The sequence below is a fragment of the Cebus imitator genome, unplaced genomic scaffold, assembly GCF_001604975.1.
Source record: "Cebus imitator isolate Cc_AM_T3 unplaced genomic scaffold, Cebus_imitator-1.0 Scaffold31, whole genome shotgun sequence".
NCBI lineage: Eukaryota > Metazoa > Chordata > Mammalia > Primates > Cebidae > Cebus > Cebus imitator.
The window spans coordinates 7,712,812-7,721,096 of NW_016107346.1; the positions used below are offsets into that span (position 1 = coordinate 7,712,812).

An 8,285-nucleotide genomic window follows, 5' to 3' on the forward strand; every position below is an offset into this window, starting at 1 on the left:
AGACAGAGTCTGGCTCTGTTGCCCAGGCTGGAGTACAGTCGTGTAGTCTCAGTTCACTGCAACCTACCTCCAGAGCTCAAGCCATCCTCCCACCTTAGTCTCCTAAATAGCTGGGACTGCAGGCGTGCATCACCATGCCTGGCTAATTTTTCTACATTTTGGTAGAGATGGCATTTTGTCATGTTGCCCAGGCTGGTCTTGAATTCCTGGGCTCAAGCGAGCCGCCTGCCTTAGCATCCCAAAGTGCTAGGATTACAGGTGTGATCCACTGTGCCTGACCCAGAAATCTGCATTTTAAATAAGGCTTCCCAAGTGAGTCTTAAGCACATGAGCCACTGATTCTTATTCTGGCTGTTTCTCTCTCTAGTATTCCTTTTGGAGAACTGTAGGTTTTTATGTCTAGAGCAAATGATGGATTTGCTATGGATTTATATTTCTGATGTAGTATTTATTCAGTGCCATCCACTTGGAGTAAATGTAAATTTCATTAGCATTTACCGAGCATCTATCTTTCCCCTTTACCCTTGTGTACTTCCTTGTAAAGAGCATCTGTCTGTTCTGTCGTAAGAGCTGGGAATATAAAGATGAATTTTATTTTTTATTTTTTGTAGAGTCAGAGTCTCGCTATGTTGCCCAGGATGGTCTTGAACTCTTGGCCTCAAACAATTCTCTCACCTAGGCCTCCCAAAGTGTTGGGATTATAGGCATGAGTCACTGTGCCCAGCCTTAAAGATGAATTTTACATCGGGGTATTCTACTTTTTGGGAAGACTCTTAGTGGTAATTCATTCAGCCATTGGAGGCTTTGTATGTTATATGCTGATCATGAAAGGACAGGTTTTTCTTAGTATTTGGTGGCTCTTTTAAGAAACACACAAAATGTTGGTATTTAACTCCAGGAATAGCTCAGCCCTAAAAACTTTGGTGCCATCACATTTCTCCTTCAGATGGCTCTGCTAAGCCACAGTGAGAGGGGTGACTCTGTTTCCTGGACAGGGAAAAATGGTCAGATAAAATGAAGTTCAAAAGAAATCATTACCGGCTGAATAGCTGATGAAACAAATACTGATTGAAAGCTGTTGTCATTTGTGCATGATTCTTAGTGGCTGGAGAGCTAGTGATTCATTTCTCAGGGAATTGAAAGATCTGTTAAAGATCCAAATATTTTATTTTACTTTTCTACTTCCACATAATAGAATTTTCTAGATTACTGATTTTTTTTTTCTCTGTCAGGTTTGCATTTATTTTGAGGTGACTTTTTTTTTTTTGAGATTGTAGTGATTTTCTGCTTGCTTATTTTACTTTTCTACTTCCACATAATAGAATTTTCTAGATTACTGATTTTTTTTTTCTCTGTCAGGTTTGCATTTATTTTGAGGTGACTTTTTTTTTTTTGAGATTGTAGTGATTTTCTGCTTGCTTATTTTACTTTTCTACTTCCACATAATAGAATTGTCCAGATTGCTGATTTTTTTCCTCTGTCAGGTTTACATTTATTTTGAGGTGCCTTTTTTCTTTTTGAGACTCTAGTGATTTCCTGCTTGCTCTAAGGTAGTGATTTTTAACTTCGGCTGCAGGGAGCTTTAAAAAATCTAGATGTCAAATGTAATTTGTAGAACCTTGGCTTTTCTCCACTGTCTTCCGAAACCCAGAGTTATTTTAGAACTTTAAACATGAGGACATTATGCCACACTGCTGTATCCTGAGCTCACAACAGAAAGGACTGAATTTCTTTGCTTGTATTACACTGTAAAGGGGGTAGATGCTGTAAGGGGAACCCGCCTTTCCCCTGAACTTGTGTCTGAGCAGTAAGGAAGAACTGGTGGTAATGTGGACATCACGAGACTCTTAGGGGAGAAAGTGGACCCATCTTTTGTTGTTAAGCTAGTTTGGAAAATATAGAGGAGTTAAAAGAGGAAAATAAGTCATTTGTGTTTCTATCACCTAACATTTTGGTGTGTGTACACATGGCCACATACTATACACATGCACAGTGGGTGAATGCTGTACCTACTATCTTTTTCATTGTATATGCTGCCTTTAATTCTTTTTACTTATGAAAGAACTTTTTTTTCACTCAAGGAAAGTAGTATCTTCTACCATTCTTTTTATTTTTGTTATTTTTATTGTGATAAGAACATTTAACATGAGACCTGCCTTATTAACAACTCCTCCCGCTCCAATCCCGGAGTCTATCACCCAGGCTGGAGTGCAGTGGCTGCAACCTCCACCTCCTGGATTCATGCGTTTCTTCTGCCTCAGCCTTCCAAGTAGCTGGGATCACAGGCATGCTTCACCACACCTGGCTAATTTTTTAATTTTTAGTAGTGATGGGGTTTCGCCATGTTGGCCAAGCTGATCTCGAACTCCTGACCTGAGGTGATCCGCCCGCCTCGGCCTCCCAAAGTGCTAGGATTACAGGGGTGAGCTTCTTTGCCTGGCCAACAACTTTTTAAGTGTATAATGTGATATTGTTTTCTTTTATTTCTGGCTAATTTTTAAGTTTTAATTTTTTCTAGTGATAGAATCTTACTATGTTGCCTAGGCTGAACTTGAACTCTTGGCCTCAAGCAATTCTCCCACTCCTAGCCTCTCAAAGTGCCAAAATTATAGGCATGCGTGAGCCACCATGCCCGACTGTAGCATTGTTAATTATAAGCACAGTTTGGTCCAGCAGATCTCTAGAATTTGCTCATGTTGTGTAACTGAAACTTTTGCTTTTTTTGGAGACAGAGTCTTGCTTGTTGCCCAGGCTGGAGTGTAGTGGTGCCATCTTGGCTTACGGCAACCTCTGCCTCATGGGTTTAAGTGATTCTTATGCCTCAGCCTCCCAAGTAGTTGGGATTACAGGTGTGTGCCACCATGCCGAACTAATTTTTGTATTTTTAGTAGAGACGGGGTTTCATCATGTTGTTCAAGCTGGTCTTGAACTCCCGATCTCAGGCTATCTGCCTGCTGTGGTTTCCCGAAGTGCCGGGATTACAAGTGTGAGCCACCGTACCTGGCAACCTAAAACTTTTAACCTGTTGAATAGCAGTTCTCCATTGACCTCTTCCCCAAGTCCCAGGCATTCACCATCCTACTCTGCTTCTGCATTTGACTATTTTAGATGCCTCACATAAGTGGAATAATGCAGTATTTGTGCTTCTGTGGCTAGCTTGTTTCACTTCATGGAAAGATGTTCACCCTGTGTTATGTAAAAAGCAAGCTGAAAAATAGCACAGACATAACAGGGTGAACGTATTTCCATGTCACTAAATATTTCTGTGCGTTCTTAACAATGTTCAAATGTAGACCTTAAATGTGCACCTCCCAGGCACAAGTGATTCACCTCAGCCTCCCGAGTAGCTGAGACCACAGGCACACACCACCACACCCAGTTAATGTTTTGTATTTTTGGTAGAGACAGGGTTTTGCCTTGCTACCCAAGCTGGTCTCGACCTCCGGAGCTCAGGTAATACACCTGCCTCGGCCTCCCAAAAGTGTTAGGATTAGAGGCATGAGCCACCACGCCCAGCCCTTGCTTATTATTCTAGAGGGATTTTTAGCAAGCTCCCCTGACCCCTTGGGGGGCTATTAATGGATTTTTATTAAATCTGTATAGATTATTAATTAGAAATGAATATTCTTACAGTACCTTTTCTATCGAAGAGTATCATCTGTTTCTCTGATTACTCAAATCTTTATGTCCCTCAGTAGTATTTTATAGTTTTCTTCTTGAAGGTCACACATATTTTTATTACATTTATTAAGTATTTAACATTGTTTTTGCTGTGGTGAGCAGGATTCCTTCATCCTGTTGTTGTCAGGCACGGGCGAACGTTTCTGTAAATGTCTTCGGTTTTAGGGGCCAGGCGATCTCGGTCACATGTTCTTCTTTGCTGTTGTCCACAATCCTTTAAATACATAAAAACAAAAACAGGCCAGGTGGTGGCTAGCCAGCTTCTGATACAGATGCTTGTCGCTGGCATTTGGGAAGTGTTTGATTCAATCACATAGAAAGAGGCTTGCTTGTGTGTGTTGTAACTCGCTATCTAATTGTAGATTCTCTGAGGTGGGTTTTTTTTTTTTTTTTTTTTGCTGCTCCAGTCAACCAAAGGGACACTTTATTGAGGCTCCAGGGCCATGGGGCCTGGGCAGGAGGCTGCCCTTCAAGGAAGGTAGAGGCTTATTTGACCTTCTTCTCGGGGCGCAGGTTGTTGGTGTAGCCACACTGCTTCTTGCGGCAGTTGACAGCATGGGGGTACAGGCAAGCATAGCGCTTGGGGCGGATCATCTTGTGGCAGCTGTATTTCTGGGCAAGCTGGCTGAGGGAAGGCTCAATAATGGCACCTCGCAGGTGCAGCACCAGGTGCAGGGTGGACTGTTTCTGGATGTTGCAGTCTAGGAGAGAGTGGCCATCCTCCAGCTGTTTGCCAGCAAGGATCAGACGCTGCTGGTCAGGTGGGATACCCTCCTTGTCTTGAATTTTGGCTTCGACATTCTCAATGGTGTCAATGGACTCGACCTCAAGGGTGATGGTCTTGCCTGTGAGGGTCCTCACAAAGATCTACATCTCTGCATCTGCCACACGACCGCTGCCACATGACCACCGCCACCAACCAACTCAGCCACCTCACTCTCCCTGAGGTTTTTCATATCTTTTGCTATAGTTATAACTTGGACTTTTCCAATACCTCCCTCATCCTTCTCCGTTGGCGTCCATCAACCATTGACGGTGGTGACGTTGACACCCCTGACTTGTTTCTGACGTCAGTGTGTCTGCTGTGTCACAGATAGTTTTGATGTAGTAAGATTATTAAAGAGAACCACTCTTACATTATACCACATGCCTTTAAAAAAACATCATTTGTCAATCCACAGACTTTGGATAACCTTTAATATACATGCTAAGTTCAGCACCAGGGGTGGAGGTAAGACGGTGAGGCTGTGATATGATACTGTTTCTGTTTCCCACAGCTGTCTGGCTGAGCAGACAGACATATGTGATCTTGCTTTATTACAATCATCTTTTAAAATTTTACTTTAATATTTTTTTTGTACAGATGGAGTCTTCCTATGTTGCCCAGGTTGGTCTCAAAGTCCTGACCTCAAGCAGTCCTTCTGCCTGGGCCTCCCAAAATGTTGGGATTACAGGTGTGAGCCATCACACTTGGCCCTCCTCATGGTCCTCCGACACCATGATGAGGTGGTAATCAGAGGAAGTATTGATGGGAGTCACCCAGTGAGAAGGGGTGAGGTGAAGGAGGCTCGTTTTGAAGGGATGGCATGAGCAGAGTCCTGAGAGATAGGAGAGGTCTGTGAGTGACCACAGTAGGGGCTACGAGGGACTGGTAAAGAGGGCCCGGATAGGCCCATAGTCATCTCTTGTGAAGGAATTTGGGTGTCACTCTAAATTAGGAAGCCATCAAAGAGCATGGTAATTTTCTGTTGAAGCATCTTGCTACTTACCATTTGGACAGGTGTTTAGAGCCATCAAGATGGAACGAGGGGCCCGGAGCAGTGGCTCACACCTGTAATCCCAGCACTTTGGGAGGCTGAGGCAGGTGGATCACCTGAGGTCAGGAGTTTGAAACCAGCCTGACCAACATGGAGAAACCCCATTTCTACTAAAAATACAAAATTAGCAGGTATGGTGGCACATGCCTGTAATCCCAGCTACTCAGGAGGCTGAGGCAGCATAATTGCTTGAACCCAGGAGGTGAAGGTTGCGGTGAGCTGAGATTGTGCCATTGGACTCCAGCCTGGGCAACAATAGCAAAACTCCATCTCAAAAAATAAAAATAAAAAAGATGAAATGAGGGCCAGGCACGGTGGCTCATGCTTGTAATCTCTGCATTTTGGGAGGCTGAGGCAGGAGACTGCTTGAGCTTAGGAGTTCAAGACCGGCCTGGGCAACATTGTGAAACCTCATCTTTACAAAAACTAGCTGGGTATGGTAGTACATGCCTGTAGTCCTAGCTACTCAGGAGGCTAAGGTTGGGAGGATCGCCTGAGCCCGGGAAGTCGAGGCTGCAGTGAACTGTGATTGTGCCACTACACTCCAGCTTAAGCAACAGTGTGAGATCCTATCTCATAAAAAAAAAGATGGAATGAGAATCAGAGTTAAATGGCAATTGTGATGTTGATGAGTGACCGTGGTGACGTGTGCTAGGGAGCAGCCACGCAGGTGACTAGAAGTGCACAGGGTAGAGAGTTCCTTGTCCGGGGAGGGTGGATATCAGCCCTGGAAAAGGAGCTTGAAGGTGGTCCCTGCCCCTCAGTGCCCCCTCAAAAATCACAAGGAGGCCAGAAATCAGCAGCAAGTCTCACGGAGGGAGTATGTACAGGCCAGCTGGCCTTGGCTATGTTTGGCCAGGGAGAATAGCTGTAAGCTGAGCACTTAAAGGACAGTTTTATGTCTTGCTTATATAAACAGTGTAAAGCAGGTTCAAATTACTGATTCAAGTTTGAATCCTGTTCTACAGCTTATAGCTGTGTATCCTTTGCCAAGTTATTTTACTTCTCTGAAGCTCAGTTTCTACTTTTGTAGAGTTTCTTGCAAACCAAATAATACTATGCCTACTGGCCAGAAATAACTCATTTATTTAATAAGAGGTCAGAGATGTGCCTGGCACACACAGACACTTAGCAACTGGAAAACTGCAGTTCTTACTGTCATTGCCGCTACCGTCATGATTTTTCATCCCTCAGCTCCTCCTTTCCTACTGTCGTGTATTAAGGTCAAGACGGTGAGTGGATTTGCTGGTTCTCCTTCTCTCTTTTGCAAGGGGTAGGAAGAGGGGCAATGAGGGACCACAGGTTGGCACACTTTCCCCAGTGTCAGATTCCCAGGGAGATTTTGCTTCTTGTTTTTATACAGGTGTTAAATTCCACTCTTCCCTCACGTCTCCCCTCTATCTGTTGCATTTTGCTGCTGGACCTTGGCATTTATGCACACCACGCTCATCCTGTGTGGATAAACCCTCTGATCTCGGGCTGTCGCATTCTTTCTGACCTTGAGAGTGTCTGCATCATCCTTGTGCACTGGGTGTGGAATGCTCTGTCCTTTTGGGCTTTTTACGGCAGTGTTCAAGGACACATTTCTTTGTTCAGCATTCTCCCCTTCTTCCTTTTTCCCCCATGTTCTGTCCCTGACGAAACGTGTTCCCCTCTTCCTGAGCCCTGCAGTCCTCTTCCCCGACGCTTTTCTCAGAACATCACTGCTCTGTGCTTTCTGAGCCTCTCCTGTGCTCTTCAGGTCTAAGACTTCAGGATCGTCCAGGTACTACTCTGGAAGAGGTGAGCGAAGAGCATGGGTGGTTCCCCCACTATAACTTGTGAGTACTTGCTGGAAGGTATTCTTGTCGGATGGAACCATCCCTGTATGTTCCTAGTGCTGGGGATGGTGGGGAGAGGTTTCCTGCTGCAATGGATGTTCATGTCTGCAACACCAAGTTGAACTTACCCTAGGAGAGTAAATTTATTCTGCTTTAAAAAGTCCCGTTAGTTTCCTTAGCCAGGCGTGGTGGGTTGCACCTGTAGTCCCAGCTACTTGAGAGGCTGAGCCAAGAGGATCGCATGAGGCCAGGATTTTGAGTCCAGCCTGGGCAACATAATGAGACCTTTTTTTCTCTTTAAGAAAAAAAATAAGTGTATTAGGTGAATGAAAAAGAAATAAAATTAAAAAAAAAAAAGAAGAAAAAATGTCCCTTCTTTTTCCCTAAAGTTGATATAGATAAGGATGATTTGAAAGCTCTGCTGATATGCTAGATATGGGACAAAGTGCTTATGGGCCCCTTGGAATATGACTATATGGCAAGTGGCCGTGTAAAAATCTACCAGTATATCAGTATCCTCTTTGCCTGTTTTATCTTCTGAAAAAATAAACTTCTAGTGGTCTCAAGGTAGAGATCTATTGTGACTCCTTCAGGCAAATTTTATTTTTGGGTGTGTTCATTTTCACTCTGGGTTTTTTATAGATCTTGGGAAGATGAAGGGTGGCAGTGGCTAAATCACAATGTAGAAGGCTGATGGATGTGGCTCCACAAACATGATGACAACTCTGGCAGCTCAAAGGTCACCCCCCAAATTCATAAACAAAAAGCAGGGATAAAATGTTTGCATCAGATACAACAAAGATTTAAAGGATTAACATCCTTATAATAAAGCTTTGTAAACATTATAGAAAATAGGCAAAGGACATAAGGGGCTAAACCACAAAAGAGGCTCTGTGCTTGCCGGCAGACATGAAAAACTCACGAATCTATGCATGGCAACATTTCTGAAAAATTACCCACTTGCACA

At 43.8% G+C, this 8,285-nt stretch overlaps 1 protein-coding gene and 1 pseudogene across 6 annotated transcripts in view; one reads left to right on the forward strand and one right to left on the reverse strand.

Moving 5' to 3' along the window:
* SLC23A2 (solute carrier family 23 member 2) overlaps positions 1–8,285 on the forward strand; it is a 139,303-nt gene that overhangs the window by 49,800 nt on the left and 81,218 nt on the right. The window contains exon 1 of one of the 6 annotated variants that reach the window (XM_037736915.1): positions 7,069–7,280. The exons of the other annotated variants lie outside the window; for them this stretch is intronic. The gene's annotated coding sequence lies outside the window, so the exon portion shown is untranslated. Of the gene's footprint in view, positions 1–7,068; positions 7,281–8,285 lie in introns of those variants that run through there. 6 annotated transcript variants of the gene reach the window in all.
* Positions 4,059–4,554, reverse strand: LOC108301001 (annotated as a pseudogene).